Raw genomic sequence first — 21,363 nt, 5'->3', positions numbered from 1 at the left:
ACGGCAGAACGTCTAGTGATTAGTGAATATTTACATAATTATTTACCTATTTAAATATATTTCAAGTTTTTAGATAGGTACATATTTAATACATACCGCAGCCGTCGGTTTATTGATTTTTTCGACAAACCGTGATTAAGTCGTTGAAAACAACTTTAAAAGACAAGGCTAGAATCGCACTTTAAGTTATCAACAGTAGTAGGTATTGTTTGTTACTGATTTTCCAGAGATCCTACTTTTGCGCGAACTTGACCAAACGTTCAATCAACTCTATTAAATTCAAAATTCGTTTTTTTTATCACTTTTACTTTTCTACTTATTCACTTTTTGTTTCCGTTTTCGCCCTAAAAATACAAAGGAAAAATAAAATTGAATAATTAAATTATTTGATAATTCTATAATAAACAGACCCCAATTTGTTGTTACGCAAAGGTTAAAAACTTTTGCATTGTACCGGGCGATAAACAATTTCGAGTACTTAGATAAGGGGCGGCTATGACTTTGACAGTGTCAAATTTTTCGTATCTTTGCTAACTCAGCTAATAAACGTCAAACAACTCTCACTATTAATCAAATTTTAACGGTTTTTTCTGCAGAACATAACAAGAGTCATCATTGAATCTTACTTTCGTAATGGTGTTTTCAATAACAGAGAATGGACAGACATACTGTTGCCTGTTTGGCCGAGTTTCGGCAAAAAATTCCAAATTTAAATTGAAACAGGTATATGGAACCAAAAATACAGGATCATTATAAATGATTGTCCCATCAAGTTCCACAGTTGGCAGATTTCCACTACCGCCAAGGCGCCACCTATCGGCGATATTAGTCTCATTCATGTTATGAGGCTTGCCGCACATTCAACTACGTCACTAAAGCCTACTGCGATGGGACAATCATTTATAATGACCAGTATTTCCATGCATCCAGAGCATCTGAACGTCTAGATTCGCACATACAGTATGTTATTGAAATGCGTTAAGAAAATTTAAACGGTGATAGAACTCATCAAAACAAATTACTTTTCTATTTACCATTTTTTCGAAAAATCTTTCTAAACCCAGATAAAATTTTAATTAGTTTGATCGTAAATTCTAGTACCCGCCAATGTCTCCCTGCGTACATTAAAAGCGAAAGAAGATAAAAACTTAGATAGTCGAGCAAAAACCAATTCTTTATTCATAGTAAGTGAGAGTGACATTCAAGTTACGCACCACACTTGATCAAGGGCACTAACCTTCAAATTAAATGTTCGAAATGACGCCCTACGTTTACGTTATCGATGCACGCTTGTGCCCTTCGAGCCATAGAAGCTTGAGTTCTCACCAACATGTCGGAATTTCGTCGAATTGACTCGGCAGCGTTATTCACACGAACAGTTAATTCTTCGACGGTGTTAACTGGAGTCTCATACACAATCTGTTTTAAATGGCCCCATAGAAAAAAGTCACAAGGATTGAAGTCCGATTGTCCGGTGAACGAGCTGGCCATAAAACTGGTCTATTACGACCTATCCACCGATTTTCTAAAATAGAGTCCAACCAATTTTTTACACCTCGTGCACTATGAGCGGGCGCTCCGTCATGTAAGTACCACATATCCCTCCGAATTTGCAACGGCACGTCATCCAAAAGGTCACTCAGCTCATTTAAATTTAAATTTAAATGTGGAGGTAAGACATGTGGCCCGATCAAACGATTCCCAATTATACCTGCCCACACGTTAATCGAAAATCTTTGTTGGAAACCACGTTCTCGGATTTGGTGTGGATTTTCTTCTGACCAGATGTGAGTATTATGGGAATTGAAAACTCCATTTCGAGTACATCCTGCTTCATCTGTGGTTAAGACGATGCTTAAAAAATTGGGTTCTTCGTCGATTTTTTGAAGAAGCCATTGACAAAATGCAATTCGACGTGGTGGATCTTCTGGTTTTAAGTGTTGGACACGTTGAAGATGATAAGGATGTAATCCTTGTTCGTGCAGTGTTCTCCAAATTGTGATTTCGGTTGACAGGACTAAAAGTACCATAATCCCTTAAATGCTGGACAGCATTCACAAAGGTACGTTCACAGGCAACTTGGCGACCGGGAAATCTCTCCATGTACAAACGCCTGGCTGCACCACCATTCGATAAAGCTTCCCCGTAGATCAGCACCATGTCTGTTAACTCCAGATTAGTGTACTGCACCATTTTTGACGATAATTACGGGAAATTCACTTTCCAATAAATTGTAGGTAAACACGGCCGCATGCAGGTGAAGGACGTGACCTATCCGCCTGGGTTTTTGCCGTATTCACTTTTTTTGCGTTAACCTTTTTCGTACGAAGCCGCTGTTCTTCCACCGTGCCATCCATAAACGACTTGATGACACGGAATACGTTGAAAATAAATGTAAGTATAAATTTGAGTTTTCGAAAAAATGGTAAATTTATAGAAAAGTAATATGTTTTGATGAGTTCTATCACCGTTTAAATTTTCTTAACTCATTTCAATAACACGCTGTATAGGCCGTGCCAAAACCAAATAACCACGACCGGTTGCATTAAGTTGGTGAAAACAAAATTACATTAAGTATTAAGTGTACCTACTAATCGGAATTTTTATATTACCCACAGATCACCCACTGTAGAGGGTGATTCTGAAATAAGTTTGGAAAAAAAAAGTGGAGTATCCTTGACACAAAAGAATTCTGCGTAAAAGGATGGAAATTACCCTATATCCTTGTATTTATTTTCAACGCCTATGAATAAGGAAAATTTGTCCGAATTAGTTCATTTCATTAGCAACCATGGTTCCAGCAACTCCACAATAAAGTCGTAGGTACACCTTTGAGTATTATTGTTGCTAAACTACCAAGATAATCAGGTAATCACCTTTAACTCAGCAGCGTATATACTAGGAATTTTGATCAAATTTTCAATAATTTTAAAGGTCTTAAGCGATTTGGAGCCTTTAAGGGGCTCGTCGAACAAAAAAACGTTGTATTCAACTTGTCAAATAAACTATTTTCTACTTTGCGTTCGTACTGATGCTATTACGATGCTGTTTTGCGTATCGTAATAGGAAAAGGCGTGATATAATAATTTTACTAAAAATAGTGAAATTTAATTTTTTAATTTTGACGGATACTGTGGTGTCGCGGCAGACCGCAGACGTGACCTTGGGTGGAATCCTTCAACTTTAACGGTTTTAAATTTTAAATTATTTTTTTTCATTGAAAAAGTGGCAAAGTAGAAAAAATACTGTATGACATCTCGTTTATAAGGCATTTTATCGCACTTACTCCTTTAGGGCACTCCTCGCAAGCTCGTCGTGGCCTAACACCGTGCGTGCGATAAAATGCTTCTTATAAGACTCGTATCATAATATACTATTAACACGGTAAGTTATAAAGAGCAATTTTTAATCAAATTAGCTTCCACTAAAAACGTCACTTTTAATGTCAGTTGTATAAAAAATAAAATTATTCATAGAGTAATAAATAGTGTTAAACTATTTATAAGATTTCAGGTTGGGGTAGCTGAACTCATGGAAGTAAGTCAACCAATTGTATCGAATGTTGTAAAATATGTCACGGGAAAAATTATAGACAAGGCACCACTTTGGATACATTTTCCTGGCGCCTTGCGTTGAACGGCAAGCAATTACTTGTCAGGTCACCAGCATATGCTTTCGTCAAGAGGATTTCTTTATTAATACCAAAACAAGCAATTGCTAGAAGCAAAAGCTTTTACTTTAAAGCAAATGCTAATGCTAAGTAGCAAATGCTTGGAAGCATTTGCTTATTTTTATTAATATCACCCACTGTTTTGCTCGCCAAACAAAAACTTTAAACCTTTGGTAACATTGTAAGAAGACCAGGCTCTGGCCGTTCAAAAGTTACCACAGATAATGAAGATTTTGAGATGATAAACTTTCTTCATTTACATCCATTTTAAACCGCCATCAGAGCTCGACAGGAGACGAATTTTCCTGCTTCTTTAAAAACAAGAAGAAGAATAAAGAAATCTGAATTAAATAATAGATGTGCAGCAAATAAAATCTTTTTAACTGCACAGAATAAACAGCAAAGAGTTATGTTTGCTCAAGAATATGTATATTCATCAAAATAAACTAAGCAAAAATGAATAGGGAATTTTTCCATTTTTGAATTTTTGTAAATACAGTTTAAAATTTATAATGAAATGTGTTAGAAATATATAAAGATACACATTAGATGTAATGTTCCAAGTACCTGTAACATTTTAAATTTATCTAGTGTTTAAGACGGTGTGTCCGAGTTGGGCCCGCGCGTTAATGCCCTGTAATCCGATGTCCGAGTTGGGCCCGGCTACCTGTAATAATCCTCCGCCGCGCCGCGCCGCGCCGTCTTGACGGCATCGGAGTTCAGTACCTACCTACTTGAGGTAATCGTTTGACAATTCTATCCATTTACGGTTATACCATAGCAAAAGAATGTTTCAAAATTAACATTTTTATTTCAGAAATATTTACATTATTTTACATAAGAATGAACAAAAAACATTACATAGATACTCGTAAACTCTGTCCACTGATAGATTGCTTGACATAAATGTTACTAAAAGTATTCACTCTACGCTACAACAAATAGATCCGGCGCGAAATTAAAAAAAAATGAAAGAACAGGTTTACACGTGATGTTTTATTATTATTCTGCATGTTTGCACTTAGGAAAGACGAAAGAAAACTTCAGTATAGCAGGGGTAATATATTAGGTTTTATTAATACAGGGTATTTCACGAGTGATAATGTGCCCGACGGATTTAAAAATGCAACGCACAATACATTTTCGAATTTCCGAAAAAAGCTGGCTACTGAAATGAAAATATCCAGCTTTTTTCGGAAATGGCTAAAACAAACAAGAGATTATTTAATATTTAATGCATGAACAAAAATTACCTCTGTATCATTTTCGATGTTTGTAATGTCACTTAAAAGTGTTCATCATGCTAGATTCTTGAGACACGCACTCACTTCACAAATTCAAAAAAATCAACAAAAATCGCAAAACAGCAACACGCTCAAAACTAATAACTTTGAAAACCAGAGGAACGCAAAACAAAGCTCTAAAGATGAAAAATCACAAATCTAAATGCTGAAATCACTTGACAGCATTGACAATTTCAAATTTGAAATGTCATATAATTTATTTTTCGCCTGGGTTTCATAAGAACCAATGAGAATCAGTGGCGCGAAAGTTTCAAGATACATACTACCAACACAATCTATGATAGTTTGTTAATATTTTAATGTTATGGTTTGGGGATTTTTGTTATCTACGGATATTTAAAAAAGTGCATTCTATCAGTGGACGTAGTCTAGACAAAGAATAAGTACGCTATACGAACGTATAGCGTACTTATTCTTTGGTCTAGATACAAACAAACAAGTCAATTATTATTTCTTAATTACTGTTAGAGCGTATTATAACAAACAGCATAACGAAATCTAACCAGGATATACTCGTAGAATTACTCGCTTCAAGTTGAGTTTTTGGGAGAGGAAGTTGGACAGATCTTCTGGCGTGCCACAAATTCTTCCGCGCACGATCCACGTAATAAGTGAAAATCTGATCCAAAAAAACATTTTGTCGCAATTCTTGACGCAATAGTTTTGCAGGTTTGTGTGTTAAATTGTCTAGAGCTTTTCTTTTGACGCCATTACTCAGTGCTTGCCTCTCTATAATTTCTTCTTCCGGGTGATTATGAATAAGATCACAGCTGATCACATTCGTTGGTTCGGAACCGAAGGTTTACACTTTTGCAAGGCAGTTTAATATTTTTGTTGACACAACCCCACCGAATTTCATCGTCGTTTAACTTCCTTGTCACACAAAACTTAAAATTATTCACTACAAGCAACTGTTTCCCTTCTTCATTCAAAATTGATTTCACTTCCATTTCTGAGACTAGGTAGGTATTTAGAGATTCACTAGCAAATATTCAAATGGAACTAAAATTAAGGTTCATTTTTATAATTATTTGTTGGCCGGGTGGCCCTACTCCTTATCGGATTAGGCGGTGCCCGGATTGGGGATACTTGGGGGCCGATAAATTTGAGCGAGGATTATCTCAGGTACCGGTCCCAACTCGGATACGTCCGTTTAAGAATACGTGGGAGGATTGGGGCAATTATTTTGCTTTCTAAGAAAAATTGTGGAATTCCCTATTCAGTTTTGGCTAGTTTATATGGGATGCGGTAGTATGGGAATGCATCAGCATTAGGGGCCCAGGAGTTTGTGCAATTGTGGAGGAGAGGCTAAGAGCACCGGTCTATGTTAGAATTCTGAGGGAGATAATGCTTCCCTCAGTCACACATGTGTTTGGTGAACGAAATTTTATATTTCAAGACGATAACTGTCGTGTCCATAGAGCCAGGGTTGTTAGAGAGTTCTTGGATGAGCAAGGGGTGCGTACTCTACCGTGGCCTTCCAAGTCACCAGACATAAATCCGATAGAAAATATTTGGGGCCGTATGACCTCAATTATGTATAAAAATGTGTTTCGTCCAAATACTGTCGAACAACTGCAACAAAAAATTGTTGATACTTGCCACGAGATATCACCCCGAATATACCAGGGAGCAAAGCCAGTCGATTAATAAAGTACCGACACGATTTGACGTTTATATAAAAGGCAACCGTAACGATTTTTTTGCTACAAGAGGCGCTGATATCGCTATTGTGACTGGCTTTGGCATGAATTTATTGGTAATATATTACTAATTATTACTAATAAATTACTAATTATTACTAATAAATCCATAAAGCCAGTCAAAATAGCGATATCAGCGCCTCTTGTAGCGAAAATATCGTTACGGTTGCCTTTTATGTAAACGTCAAATCGTGTCGGTACTTTATTAATCGACTGGCTTTGCCAGGGAGTTGGTATCATCAATGCCACGCCGATTACAGATGGTCATTGATAATAATGGTGCAATGACGAAGTATTAGGTTTAGGTTTTTTGTTCGTTAACAACTTGTTTTAAACAAATATGCAATATACAGGGTTATTCTAAATTATTGTAGTCGAAGTAGGCGTGAAAACTGAATGTAAAATTTATGGTTGCCGCTCCACATAAAAAAATCATCAAAATGATGTGTTAAATTGGGTGCAAAACAACTCAATATTTTAAAAATTGATTGTAGAACAACTCAATATTTCTGGATTCAATCGTTAATTTAACAAAAATAAATAAAATCCTCATCACCGCACTTTTCACCTAAAAAATGACAGTGACAGCGACACAACTGACAGTTCACATGAAAGCGGCAAAAACGTAATAACATGGGCATGGCCTACTTCGACTACAATCATTTAGAATAACCCTGTATAAGTATTCAATTTACCTTTACCTACGTGTTTTTATAAATTGTGTGGATTTAAAAAAGGAATTGAAAACGGATGAAATCTAAAATCCGATTTGATGTTTGTAAGTGTCACACGTGGCATTTTTGTCTTATGTCATCATTGGTCATCATATCATAGTTAACCTATTTGTTCGCAAGCCTGAATTAAACGGTGCAAATTTGCCAAATTTCGATTTGAATAGTTGTCATTTTTGTCCCAGTTTTTTTTGTCCACCAACCGTACCTATCGATCTCAGACAATTGTCTACTTCTTTATACTTAATACATATATTATTTTGAACAGTACTAGATAATGACATCATCGCAAATGGGTAAAAATTGGACTCTAACAACTATTTTTGCGTTAAAATTTGATTAATAGTGACAATTATTTGATGTTTTTTAGTTAAAGATAGAAGAGATATGAAATAGTTATTTAATAAACTAGTTTGTTAATGAAGGCGATTAATAATCGAAACTGTTTAAAGCACGAACGAGTGTAGCGAGTGAGTGACTTCAATAGTTGAGATTATTAATCGCCCATTAACAAAAGAGTTGATTACAAAATTTTTTCGTTGACCGCAAACTTTTTTTTTGTGACAAATTTTGAAATTAAAGCCAAATTAAAAACAATTTCATCTTTTACCATAAAGATGAGACCTTATAAATACCTTCATTCTTTTTTTGTCCTCAGGGTAGGCCATTTTTAAATTTTTCAACACTTTCTATTCACTTTTCCACAAAGAGTGTCAGAAGACGTCAACTCCATTTACATTCAATTTCACGTAAAAATCACGATTGCTACGGAAACCTAGTTACCTTTGAAAAATATGACATGCAAATTACAACCAAAAATGTCGGTTTTTGAAAAAGTGAATTTGTAATTGTGCAGTTATGGAGCTATAAAATATAGAAAACCCTGCTGCAGTGTTGGTAAGTGCAAACAATGCATGTTCGAGGTTGTTTATACATCAAAATTTAATCAAAACGTCAAAATCGCAAAAATCATTGATTAATGAAAAATAGTGTATTAATGAGGTCCATTAATACACTATAATTTAGACAAAAGAATTCATTAATATTGAAATTAACAAGCGGTCAACGGAAAAATATATAATGATATGATATGACACTGTCAAAGTCATAGCCGCCTAAGTATGTAACTCTTGATCGCACGGTATTTAGAATTTGTAACTTTACATTTATATTTATTTATATTATCAGTTATTTCCTTCAAAAAAAATATCTGCAAGTAACAGTTTCAACCACTAAACTACACGAAAATCTAAAATTTGGCAACAAATTTGTTCACAGTAGGAAGATTTAATGCTCTTGTAAAATGCTAATTTTATGACTGACGGGTCTCGAAAGGGTACCTGCTGGCAACGTTAGATTGATCCAAGAATTCTGAATACTTCTGCAACTCTAAATACACCTAAAACTTCGTCCATAAGAGACTACCTGCTACCCTCTGCCCTGTTTCTAAATTCAGAGCCAGTTTACGAAATTTCCCCTCGGAATTCCCCAGAATATGATTTATTTATAAGTAGGAAAATACATTTTTTGTAATTATAAATTAATTTATCTTCAGAATTAAATAAATACATGGTTACATACCGGGACATTTTTTTAACTCTGAACATAGTCCATACTTATTCCCTATGTTCAATTTTAAAAAACACAGATCAATGCATTGTGAGTTGCTCTGCAACCAACTATACCGAACACCAGAGATTTTGAAATAATGTTAAAAATTGTTCCGATTGATGGAATTGGTCTATCATGTGTTGCATTGGAAATGTCACGCACATTTCTAATGCTCTGATTGCCATAGAATAACTGCATTATGTGTACTTCTTCTTCAAATAACTTAACCATTTTGTTAAACTTATTACTTATTACTTATTTTCGTTACCTTGGTTACGTGATTACATACATTATTGAACTGTGTTTTTTAAAACTGAATATAGGGAATAAGTATGGCCTATGTTCAATTTTAAAAAAATGTTTCGGTATAACTACTAATTGCAATTAAAATTATTCCATGTCACTGACTTCATCAAAAATATTGCTGGATTAATCTTCGTCGATTTTAATAACAAATTCTTGGAATTGGGATGGCACATAGGATTTTTCAACTTCGATGACATGTTTAATGCAATTCTTCTACAAGCGTCGTCTATTCTTTGATTTTATATTCATTATACCGTGTGAGCAACAAGTACTGATTGAGTTGGCAATAAATTCTGGTGATTTTTGGTGACTTTTATGTCATGTTCCAACGAGAAAACCATTTTATTAATAAAAGATTACAAAAACCAAGACGTTTAAATTTGAAATGTATACCAGCTGTCAATAATGTCAATAAAGCAAACCGAAATAGGTACAATTCACAGTCTTATAAATTTTATGCAAAAATTTTTTTTGCCAACTGAAACAGTTATTGTTGCTCACCCTGTATTTACCTCTTAACTATTACATAATGCCTTCATTGTTCTTTTTATACTTTATTTCATACTGTCCGGTAGGTGAGTTATATGTATTATAATAGTATCAGAGGCAGAAAGTGTCACTAGCAACACCTACCGGACTGTTTTATTTTTATCCATCAATTCTGACATTGAAAAGTGAAAAAGTCAAAAAATATTCAGAAACAATATCACAAGACTTCCCATTTTTTCGGAAAATTTTGATTTTATGACAAACTTTGAGTCTAATAAAATCAAAATTTTCCGAAAAAAAAATGGGAAGTCGAGTTATATTTGTCTAGACAAATTCCCGAATGAACAATTCAAACAAACATTCGGAACAACATCAAAAAACGGATTAAAGGTTAGTTTATATTCATCGTGGCACTTTTCCTGCAACAATTTACCTGTTGTATTCCAAATTGTTTTCACACTGTAGTCAATATCACTGCTGGAGTCGTTTCTAAAACGATTTTTTAAATCCATTTCGGAAAACGTCAAAATAATTTTCTGACATTTTGTTCATTAATTTGTGTTGCCAACAAAAACAAAAGCCTTGTCAACGTGGTTTTTCACCAGAAGGGAGACTTTTGTCAGCGGAAGACGCATTTTCTGACCAGGACTAGATTTTTTCGCGATATTCGGCACACTATTGGTCAATATCCACTGTTTTCATAACATGATGAAATTTGTCAATCCAAAAAAGAAAACAATAGCAACGGCCGTTGCCACAGGAAAAAAGGTGATGCTATTTTCACAGTATAATGTGATTTTTTAATTTTTGAAATAAAATAATGATGCACAAGTGACTACCAGTATGAAATAATAGACAAGACAAGTTTCATAAGACCAGTCTTGAAGCACGAATTCAAGATTAAAAAACGAGTGGCGTAGCCACGAGTTATTTTAAAGAATGAGTGCTTCAAGGTCTTATGAAAGGAGTTTTTTATACTATTTTTTGTAATTTGCCCTTTTTAAGCCGTTTTTAAACAAAAATGTTTACTTTCCTCCATTTAGGGATTTTCGTGACGGTTGGTAATGTCTTAATTTTAAAAGTGAAAATTTGATCAAGACTTCAAAGTCGCCTTTTGTTTTATCCAAATTCTGTCACAAAACACGAATATGAAAGATAATCTTTCATGTACGCCCGCTGAAATACGTGAAATTCCCAAAAATACGGTCGCGAATTTGTTGCTTGATAAATCCTTTGCACATTTTGTACTTTAAACTGACATGCATGACGAATCAAGCTTTGCCAACCTAAAAATGTTCGTAAAATGTTTCGTGAAATAATAGCTATAAGGACATCCCAGATGATGACGTCGCGTTCGATAATATGTCTATTAGAGAATCAAAATGGAGGCAAATTACAAAAAATACATTACGATATACATCCGGTAGTACTTGTAAATGCATCTATCGATATTGTAAAACGACTTTTTAATCACTAGTTAACATTTTCGAATTCTGGGTCGTTTACGATGGTCTCATTACTAGGGGATTGTTTACCTACCCTGTAAGAAAAACTTTCCAACGTTCAAGACTTGTAAAGTGCGTCTATCGATATTTTAAAACGACCTTTTGCTACCTTCAGTGGTTTATTGCCCGCTAACAAAGATTGTCGTAAAAGTGGTGAGTAACCGATCCTCAATAATCCGCAGATACCATCGAGAGTTTTTGTTACAGGGTAGGTAAATAATTCCCTAGTAATGAGACCATCATAAACGACCCAAAATGTTAACTAGTGTTTAAAAAGTCGTTTCAAAATATCGATAGACGCACTTTACTTGTGGATTATTGAGGATCGGTTACTCACCACTTTTACGACAACCCTCGTTAAACGGCAATAAACCACTCAAGAATCAAAAGGTACATTTTAAATTTTAAAATATCCATAGACGCATAGACATTCTTGACTCGGCTCCTAACGTCGCTTCATCCATAATGTCCAGCTTGTACTGTTAAATTTTATGGTTTTAACATCTAAAGTACTTTATGAGGGATTTTAGGGTTGTTCACGACAAATCCATCACAACAGAATATTTAGGTACCCTGTCGTAAATTTTGCAACGCGTGCCTGTCTTTGTTAAACGAACAGCTGCAGATTTGGTTATTCCCACCTTTACAACATCCCTCATAAAGTACTTTAGTTGTTAAAACCGTAAAATTCACTTATGTTTAGACAAACTTTTTTTTTACAAGTAACCTACCCGACTAACGTAAATTACAATTTCCTGCGATTCTTTGCAGAAATCTTATGTTTGCCATGAACACCCATTTTTAAAACTCGGATACTAAGTCACTACGATGTACTAAAAATAAATTGAAATAAAAACAAGCACGGCACTTTTATACCGGGTGGGGCATCGTATACGCGCACGCGAGAAATCCCGACTTCTAATTAAATAAAATTGGCGAAATTTTATATACCTGGCTAATTATTGATAATGTATATTTGAGAATTTAAAAAAAAAATTTTGTTAATAAATAAGGCCGTAACGGTTTTATTAGTTTTCTGAAATTAACTGTTAATTTACCTATAAAGTTTTTACACTAAATGAATCTGTATCTGCTAGCCCATCAAACTCTGGTGGCACAATTACAAATTTTGACTTGGTTAGCTAAATAATTCGATTTTTTATTTAAACGTAAACCAGACGGGTGATTTACGGCACAATGGTATAATTTCCCAACAAAGGTATAGCCGACCGTTTTAAACCTTTTTGCCATAAAATTGACAGTTTCCATTGTCACCTAAATTTACGACAGCACAAGTAGCAGGTCATAAATAAAAATGATTTTGAAAGTTGAAATGTAAAACTGCGTTTAATTCAAAATCTAATTGGTATTTTTTTCCGTAGATTTCGTAAATAATTATAGGAAGTGAATCTGGGTAGGTTAGTATAAAAATCAGAATTTGACTTTTTGGTTGAAATTTACATTTTAATTTTTTTTAGCTTTGTTTGTAAGTGAAAAATTATCAAAAAATTATGAAATGTACCTTACGAATAGCCAGGTAAGTCTGAAAAATTTCGACAATTTTATTTAATTAGAAGTTGCGATTTCTCGCGTGCGCGTATACGATGCCCCACCCGGTATGTATTGAAAATTCTATCATCTGAGATTTTTTCAATTTTCATGGTTTATTTTGAAAATACAAGGCTAACTTGATTTTTTTTTAATGACACGGGAGTCAAATTTAATATCTTTAATAAGAGTATTTTTTTGTGAACTCAATGATGTAACACATGCATATGTACCTTTTAATCGAAACTTTATAAAAAATTATCGGATAGTAGTTATATAGTGCTGGTTCTGGCTCACTCAAAAATCACGTTTTAGAATCATGTGTTTTGCGTGACCTTCAACTGTATCAGTCATGTCGCGATCAAAACGCTAGTTTTAATTTGCGTTTGTAGTTTATTCAAAACATAGTTTTTGATTCAGAGTAAATTATCTGATCATTACATCCGTTTTGGTTCCATCAAATACATGGTTTTTGATTAATGTAAGTAAGCGGTATTTTGCGTGACCTATATTTTTCCAAACAGGTGTTGTGTGTATGTGTTCATGTACATAACATTGAGGTAGGTAATGGAGTTTCATATCTCTGTGCGTGCATTGCATTTTATAGTAAGTAAATCATAAAAAAATATTTTCAATCTAATTGTTGAATTCTAATAAAAGATAAAAAATTTGCATTGTTTGTGACTTGGAAAAGTGTTTTGTTTGAGGGTAGGGTATTGCGTAAGAAATAGTGGGCGTTATTTTGTTAACAAGGAGGGGATATGGAGTATTAATTAAGGAAGATTTATCGTTTGATATCAGTTTAATATCAACAGTAAGAATATTTTGCTAAAGACTTTTAATATGAGTTCATTTTTGCAAAGTGTTAATGAAGCAACTTTTTTCGTGCCGTTTGTAAAATCAAGCCAGCTGGAAGTTAATAAAAAATTTCAAGTTAATCGGTTTAGTAAAGAGGATTCACAGTTTGGTAAACAAGTTGTGGTTGATTGTGGGGATTTTAAAACATCCTTACCCCAGCGTTTTACATCGCAATTCACTGAAGAGGCCATTACAACTCTCAACCAGGAGTTAAGAGACGGAAAAACAATTTTTATGATTAGTCGGGGGAACGTTGGCAAAACAACAAATATATCTTTTGTAGCAGGTCAAAGTGCCACTATTCGTTTTGGCCGGGGTAGGAGGCCAAGAGGTCCTACTTATGCTCGCGGGACAATAAGATCGCTGTTCGAAGATCAGGAACAAGCAACACAACGCACGGCATATGACGTCGCGACGCGCCCACCCTGCCGTAACCTTTTTCGGGACGCTCATTTCGAAATAATTCAGTTTGTTTGTGCCGTCAATCAATTCATTTTCAGTTTATCGGGTCAGGGTTCATTTTTTGTTTATCGTTTCACTTTCAGTTTTGCTTTCAGTTTTGCTTTCAGTTTCACTTTCGGTTTTCGTTTTTTCCTGTCGCGTTTCATTTACAGTCCATTTTGTAGAGTCTGGGTGCCAGCCGTATCGTCGTTCTTCCAGTTTCGTACCGTCGTTCGCAGGTGGTCCGTTTTGTGGGGACACGTCAGGATCACGCTGTGATGCCGCGCCTGGTGTCGCCAGCGTAGTAGTATCTCGGCGGGCCCCAAGCGCATCGGGATCATCTGCGGATATCGTTTTTGGGATCGAATTCTGGAAGCAACATCTCTCGTGAATTACGCGTGGACTCACCGACACATTACCGCTTCAACATCTGAATTTTCGGATCGGTGACGTCCAACGTAAACAAACCGGCGCCATGTTCGACCATCTGTCATTTAGCGCGCAAGTGTAGGATCGCCGGAAGTTGTCATCAAGATGCGCGGTCAGTACAATAACCGGGACGCCTTATCGCCCAACGGAATAAGGTCCAGATCTTTCGGGTTGATCTCCTAGAGCAGGGGGTAGCCAAAAAAAAAACCGATCGCGAGCGGAAATTAAAGAGGACTCGGTCGGCGACCGCCGAGCGGGCGGCAGGTGCCGCAAGTCGCGAGCTGCGAATCACGTGCGTGGCGTTCGGGATCCGCAATCATCCCTGTGGGTGGATTGCCGAACGCCATGGCGCTTATCGTCCGGCGCTGCCAGCCTTCGGGGCCGTCGAGGAGCCCGAAGATTTACCGTTTTACCGTTTACCGTTTTGCCGTGGTCGAGAAACCCCTCGTCATCTAGCGAGATAGAGGTAATTATCCTTCATTAGCGAATTCACTTCACTAATTTTCGTCCGTTAGGGGTAGTTCGAGCCAGATTACCGTTACCGTACCGCGAAGGAGAACCGGAAAGTCCTCCTTCGAATTATCGAGAAGCAACCCCTTTCAGCGGAAAGGTAATTACCGAATCGATTGAGTTTCGCAACACTAACGACAATTCGTTAGGGGTTGTTCTTTAGGGTCAGCCGGACCAGTCATCGTTATTTGGGGCGATAGTTCGGACCAGGAACGTTGTTCTTTAGGGTCAGCCGGACCAGGAACGTTGTTCTTTAGGGTCAGCCGGACCAGTCATCGTTATTTGGGGCGATAGTTCGGACCAGGAACGTTGTTCTTTAGGGTCAGCCGGACCAGGAACGTTGTTCTTTAGGGTCATTCGTCGCCGCGTCGCTTTTAGGGTGATTGTTCACCAGGACTATCGTTATATGGGGTGATCGTCGCCACATCGTTCGTCAGAGTGGTCGTCGCCAGACCGCAAACCGTCCATTAAGGTCATCGGACCACGTACCGTTTCACCAAGGACTAAAGAAAATCGTCAAGGTCACACCACGTTACCGGCGTAAGATAAGTCGCACAATTTAATTGCGGATTTGCGAAAAATCAAAGAACGCCTCAAATATCCCGCTTCTCAATATTTAGAACCGTTTCAATCTGTAAAAATCTCGCATTTCAATAATTTCAAATTTTTAGAAAGACTTCACAAAGCTCAAGTTTTCAAATTTCACATTTCAATTATTAGTAGCAGTTCTTCTACTTCCAGTAAATTTGCAATTTTTTCAATTATAGAATCGATGTTAAATTAACGTTGTAAATTTATGAAAGCAGAAGACTGCGCTTCATTCTTGTTTCACGCATGCAACAGATTTTCCTTTCGTTTTTTTTTCATCGGAGTTGTATTAATTTTAAGTTTATTCACAAATAAGTTACAAGGTCACCTGTAAAGGAAAGCTTTCTTGATAAGACCAGAATAAGGTATTGAATAAGATCATTAATGTGAACTGGTTCGAAATTTCAATTAACAAAATTACGTAGAGTAACGTTGCCAATTCCACGGACCAGTGCACACTTAAGTAAGCATTTCGAATTTCCTGGACTGTTGGACAAAAATTGAATAAACCAATTATTTAATTCGCAAGGAATTAAGTTCTTTCGTATTGACTCCGAAGCATCCGAGAAACTGAGCACTTGTCCCGGCAGCTGGACAAGCTTAACAACCAGCTCAAGACAATAGCTGCCTGGCGCCCATTTTTTTATAATCCGAACCCACGCCCTATGCCCCGAAAACCCCCTGAGAGCCCGGAGCTGTCACTGGCCAACTTTTGGTCACACAAATTTTGACGCCCACAACGTGGGGCCCGATTTCCCGACTTTTTGGAGCAACCACAAATTTTCGTTTATCGCTCATCTTCATTTTCGCGAAATTTGTAAACCAATTTGGGCCTCGAGGGCTCGCTTGCATTTGACAGCCACAAATTTTGACGCTTGGATTTTCGAGGGCCTGTCAAGTCAATCGAGCCGCCACAAATTTTGACGCGATTTGTTAGGGGTGTGATTTGTCAACTTTGTAGCAGTCACAAATTTTGACGATTTTGCTTCCTCGTTTGAATTCCGCAAATTTGGTCAGTTTGGCTCATTCAGCTTTGTTTATCGTGTTTGTGACTCAACTACAGATTTGGCAAGATCACAGATTTTTCATTGTTCAACAATCGGAGCTTTGGGTTTGGGTTTCAGAGAAATTTCAGTTTTCAATTTTTTTACCGTGTAAGAGAAGCAGGAATTTTGCAGAGAAAATTAGCGGATTGTATTCAGTCTTATCTCGTGTCTTCACAGATAAGAAATTTTTTGAGAACGTTATCGCGCTGCGAAACACTTTTTCGGGTGACATGTTTGTTTGAGTTCCATCCTTGTCGCACAATCGGAGAAACGGTGGACATTTCGCCAATGTCAAGGTCAGACACTCGAAGACCTCCAAGTGTCTCTATGAGCGATTTTTTTGCGGATGACGTTCCGTGGAATCGTGGAAAACGCTTCGTCGCATTTTCACTTTCCGTTTTCGAGCGCTGCAGCGAAAATTGCGTTGCATTTTTTTTCGTCGAATTTTTTGAAATGATCGAGACCAAAAATTTTACCGTGGAGTTTGTTCAGGAAAAGTTTATTTGAAAAACCCCATTTATGACATATCCCGAATTCGACTTACATCATACCGCAGTACTCAAGTACTAATTGACATTGAGATTCAGTTTTCAATCGTTTGATACGCGCAGATATCAACTAGCCATTTTGTGGCGGAATCAAAACTTTTCCATTGAACAAATTTTGACGTTTTTGAGAAGACTTCATCTTCGTTTTGTGTAAAAAGAAAAAGGCAACCGCGTTACCTTTTCTTTTTTCTTTTTGAGGAGGGGGGTAGTGTAGCAGGTCAAAGTGCCACTATTCGTTTTGGCCGGGGTAGGAGGCCAAGAGGTCCTACTTATGCTCGCGGGACAATAAGATCGCTGTTCGAAGATCAGGAACAAGCAACACAACGCACGGCATATGACGTCGCGACGCGCCCACCCTGCCGTAACCTTTTTCGGGACGCTCATTTCGAAATAATTCAGTTTGTTTGTGCCGTCAATCAATTCATTTTCAGTTTATCGGGTCAGGGTTCATTTTTTGTTTATCGTTTCACTTTCAGTTTTGCTTTCAGTTTTGCTTTCAGTTTCACTTTCGGTTTTCGTTTTTTCCTGTCGCGTTTCATTTACAGTCCATTTTGTAGAGTCTGGGTGCCAGCCGTATCGTCGTTCTTCCAGTTTCGTACCGTCGTTCGCAGGTGGTCCGTTTTGTGGGGACACGTCAGGATCACGCTGTGATGCCGCGCCTGGTGTCGCCAGCGTAGTAGTATCTCGGCGGGCCCCAAGCGCATCGGGATCATCTGCGGATATCGTTTTTGGGATCGAATTCTGGAAGCAACATCTCTCGTGAATTACGCGTGGACTCACCGACACATTACCGCTTCAACATCTGAATTTTCGGATCGGTGACGTCCAACGTAAACAAACCGGCGCCATGTTCGACCATCTGTCATTTAGCGCGCAAGTGTAGGATCGCCGGAAGTTGTCATCAAGATGCGCGGTCAGTACAATAACCGGGACGCCTTATCGCCCAACGGAATAAGGTCCAGATCTTTCGGGTTGATCTCCTAGAGCAGGGGGTAGCCAAAAAAAAAACCGATCGCGAGCGGAAATTAAAGAGGACTCGGTCGGCGACCGCCGAGCGGGCGGCAGGTGCCGCAAGTCGCGAGCTGCGAATCACGTGCGTGGCGTTCGGGATCCGCAATCATCCCTGTGGGTGGATTGCCGAACGCCATGGCGCTTATCGTCCGGCGCTGCCAGCCTTCGGGGCCGTCGAGGAGCCCGAAGATTTACCGTTTTACCGTTTACCGTTTTGCCGTGGTCGAGAAACCCCTCGTCATCTAGCGAGATAGAGGTAATTATCCTTCATTAGCGAATTCACTTCACTAATTTTCGTCCGTTAGGGGTAGTTCGAGCCAGATTACCGTTACCGTACCGCGAAGGAGAACCGGAAAGTCCTCCTTCGAATTATCGAGAAGCAACCCCTTTCAGCGGAAAGGTAATTACCGAATCGATTGAGTTTCGCAACACTAACGACAATTCGTTAGGGGTTGTTCTTTAGGGTCAGCCGGACCAGTCATCGTTATTTGGGGCGATAGTTCGGACCAGGAACGTTGTTCTTTAGGGTCAGCCGGACCAGGAACGTTGTTCTTTAGGGTCAGCCGGACCAGTCATCGTTATTTGGGGCGATAGTTCGGACCAGGAACGTTGTTCTTTAGGGTCAGCCGGACCAGGAACGTTGTTCTTTAGGGTCATTCGTCGCCGCGTCGCTTTTAGGGTGATTGTTCACCAGGACTATCGTTATATGGGGTGATCGTCGCCACATCGTTCGTCAGAGTGGTCGTCGCCAGACCGCAAACCGTCCATTAAGGTCATCGGACCACGTACCGTTTCACCAAGGACTAAAGAAAATCGTCAAGGTCACACCACGTTACCGGCGTAAGATAAGTCGCACAATTTAATTGCGGATTTGCGAAAAATCAAAGAACGCCTCAAATATCCCGCTTCTCAATATTTAGAACCGTTTCAATCTGTAAAAATCTCGCATTTCAATAATTTCAAATTTTTAGAAAGACTTCACAAAGCTCAAGTTTTCAAATTTCACATTTCAATTATTAGTAGCAGTTCTTCTACTTCCAGTAAATTTGCAATTTTTTCAATTATAGAATCGATGTTAAATTAACGTTGTAAATTTATGAAAGCAGAAGACTGCGCTTCATTCTTGTTTCACGCATGCAACAGATTTTCCTTTCGTTTTTTTTTCATCGGAGTTGTATTAATTTTAAGTTTATTCACAAATAAGTTACAAGGTCACCTGTAAAGGAAAGCTTTCTTGATAAGACCAGAATAAGGTATTGAATAAGATCATTAATGTGAACTGGTTCGAAATTTCAATTAACAAAATTACGTAGAGTAACGTTGCCAATTCCACGGACCAGTGCACACTTAAGTAAGCATTTCGAATTTCCTGGACTGTTGGACAAAAATTGAATAAACCAATTATTTAATTCGCAAGGAATTAAGTTCTTTCGTATTGACTCCGAAGCATCCGAGAAACTGAGCACTTGTCCCGGCAGCTGGACAAGCTTAACAACCAGCTCAAGACAATAGCTGCCTGGCGCCCATTTTTTTATAATCCGAACCCACGCCCTATGCCCCGAAAACCCCCTGAGAGCCCGGAGCTGTCACTGGCCAACTTTTTGGTCACACTTTCATTGAAGAATAAAGTTGACAACAATGAAAAATCAGAAGAAATTTGTTCAAGATCTGAAAGTAGTGAATAAGAAGAAAAATTTGTTATTATTGTCACATATACAGTCAATAAAAAACTTAAAATATTTAATTGCAATGTATGAAATTAATAAAAAAATTCAAAGTGTTAAAATATAAATAAACTTTTATAAAAGTGAATATGTGGTGTTTTGTTTGTTTATGAGTGGGGAATAAAATTTGATTATTTTATCTTAATTAAATGACAAGAGCTATAATCACAATAGAAAAAACAATCAATAATGAAGAAAGTTAAATTTAGTGATAAAGTTATTATTCATAATTTAGATGACACTGATGACTTTCGAAAATCGGCCTGGGAAATGCATGCTAGAGATAGATTAAGATTTCAAAAACGAATTAGTGAATTAAGGAAAATTATCGATCCTGTGTTAAATAATCTATTAATGAAACAAAAAATAAAGAAAGATGTCAACAAAACACTGTGTTAAATAAGAGCCACAGCATCCGACTGTGTTGGGTGAAATAAAAAGCGATGACAACAAAACATCACATGAAATAGGAGACACATTATCCGGTTGTGTTGTTTGATTTTCTTTTATATTTTAATAATAATTTTTAATTGAAAATTCTCTGTACTTTAGGTTACAAACAATGTAAAATAAAACAAATTTATTTTTTAAGTATATTTTTTATTTATACATAAAACTATACACTAAAACACATTTTATCTACTATTTTTTCTAATTTTTCTAATTCTACTAAATTTTGTTTTTTTTTCCTAACTAATTGTTGCTTTACCACTAAATATTTGTTAATTTTTTGAATTTTTATGTCAATTTTTTTATTAATTTTTATAATATCCTGATACATATGCTTAACTTTAGTTTCAAATTCTTGTTGAATTTGATCAACTGAAGATTTTTCATCCTCCATATAAAATGAGGAAGTCGAGGAACATGGAGACGCCTCTGGAGGTGTTGTAATTGTTTTACCCTTGCCCTTGCCCTTGCCTTTACCCCTAGTTGGCGGCTGGGTGGTAAAGGCCTCCGCTTCCTCATTGTCGTCCACCTGTTCCATAAATCCAATCTGAAAATAATTAAGTTTCTATTATTAATAAAAATTACAATTTTAATAAATATAAACTTATCAATAATCGGAAAAATTTGAATAAAAAAATTACCTCTTGCAACAATGATTCGGAATCAATCAATGAAGGTAGACTAAAGTTAGTTTCTTCATCCTCCATAGGCTGTTGATAAATTTTATTATTAGTTATTAATTTAATAATAATTAAAAAATACATACCTTAATAACTTTATTTTGAAGGATGTTCACTTTTTGAGTAGACATTTTTTTTTTCGTGAAATTACCAACAATTGAACAAATGAAAACTAGTAATTGAAATAAACAAGAATCATGATTTATATAAT

At 36.9% G+C, this 21,363-nt stretch overlaps 3 long non-coding RNA genes across 3 annotated transcripts; 1 reads left to right on the top strand and 2 right to left on the bottom strand.

Annotated features, from left to right (window-relative positions):
* Positions 1-4,542: 4,542 nt before the first annotated feature.
* LOC138127122 (uncharacterized) lies at positions 4,543-7,613 on the bottom strand. The gene is made up of 2 exons (XR_011158106.1): positions 7,373-7,613; positions 4,543-6,549 (listed from the first exon to the last, which is right to left on the bottom strand). It is a non-coding gene; the product is annotated as an uncharacterized lncRNA (long non-coding RNA).
* Positions 7,614-13,996: 6,383 nt separating this feature from the next.
* Positions 13,997-14,717, bottom strand: LOC138127380 (uncharacterized). The gene is made up of 2 exons (XR_011158202.1): positions 14,586-14,717; positions 13,997-14,535 (listed from the first exon to the last, which is right to left on the bottom strand). It is a non-coding gene; the product is annotated as an uncharacterized lncRNA (long non-coding RNA).
* Positions 14,718-15,110: 393 nt separating this feature from the next.
* LOC138127379 (uncharacterized) lies at positions 15,111-19,718 on the top strand. The gene is made up of 2 exons (XR_011158201.1): positions 15,111-15,205; positions 15,255-19,718. It is a non-coding gene; the product is annotated as an uncharacterized lncRNA (long non-coding RNA).
* Positions 19,719-21,363: the final 1,645 nt, after the last annotated feature.

This window comes from Tenebrio molitor, chromosome 3, assembly GCF_963966145.1.
Source record: "Tenebrio molitor chromosome 3, icTenMoli1.1, whole genome shotgun sequence".
NCBI classification, from domain to species: domain Eukaryota; kingdom Metazoa; phylum Arthropoda; class Insecta; order Coleoptera; family Tenebrionidae; genus Tenebrio; species Tenebrio molitor.
The sequence above is the reverse complement of the archived record's forward strand: the minus strand, read 5'-3'. Positions and strand labels throughout refer to the sequence as shown.